Raw genomic sequence first — 879 nt, 5'->3', positions numbered from 1 at the left:
GGTTGTCTGACCCCAGCACTCTTTCCTGTGCAGGACAGGGGGTTGGTTTCAATGATCAGCTAAGGTCCCTTCCAACCCCAAAATCTATGAATCTATGAAAAAATTCATGTTCAAACTTTTCCTGAGGACAGGCTGACCTTGCTATCTGCTCATTTTATGACTGTAAGGTAGCAAGCAGTGCTGCCTCCTCCCCCACCAGTTCACCTACCTTCTTCAGCTGCTCTGTGGAGCCTTCTCAGCTCTTCATCATGATTCATAGTATTTCATAGATTTCATAGATCTCTAGGGTCCAAAGGGACCTATTAGGTCATAGAGTCCAACCTCCTGCTCTGGGCAGGAAAGAGCGCTGGGGTCAAGTAACCCCAGCCAGGTGCATGTCTAATCTCCTCTTGAACACCTCCAAGGTGTTAGATCCCAGGGGAGGCACACCTAGGCCAAGGGTTAGTGAGGAACTAGTTAGGGAACTTCTGGAAGGACTGGATGTATTCAAATCAGCTGGTCTGGATGATCTCCACCCTAGAGTACTGAGGGAACTGGCTGAGGTCATTGCGGAACCCCTGGCACGGCTTTACAAGCACTCGTGGTGCTCTGGTGTGGTGCCAGAGGACTGAAAGAGGGCCAATGTGGTTCCCATCTTCAAAAAAGGGAGGAAGGAGGACCCGGGAAACTATAGGCCAGTTAGTCTTACCTCGATCCTGGGCAAGCTGTTTGAAAGAATTATTCTGGCGCGTGTCCACGAGGGGCCAGCAGGGGAGATCATGCTTAGGGGCAACCAACACGGGTTCATTAGCGGCAGGTCCTGTCAGACCAACCTGGTGGCCTTCTATGACCAGATCACCAAATCCTTAGACGCAGGGGTAGCAGTGGACATAGTCTTCC

General features: G+C 51.1%; 1 long non-coding RNA gene across 1 annotated transcript in view; it reads left to right on the top strand.

Annotated features, from left to right (window-relative positions):
• Positions 1-265: 265 nt before the first annotated feature.
• Positions 266-879, top strand: part of LOC109300119 — a 6113-nt gene continuing 5499 nt past the window's right edge. Inside the window, exon 1 of the long non-coding RNA XR_002098130.1 lies at positions 266-404. This is a non-coding gene — a long non-coding RNA (uncharacterized LOC109300119). The remainder of the gene's footprint in view (positions 405-879) is intronic.

Source organism: Gavialis gangeticus, unplaced genomic scaffold (assembly GCF_001723915.1).
Source record: "Gavialis gangeticus isolate Ggan-Ray unplaced genomic scaffold, GavGan_comp1, whole genome shotgun sequence".
NCBI lineage: Eukaryota > Metazoa > Chordata > Crocodylia > Gavialidae > Gavialis > Gavialis gangeticus.
Note: the sequence above shows the minus strand (reverse complement) of the source record. Positions and strands in the feature narration are given on the sequence as shown.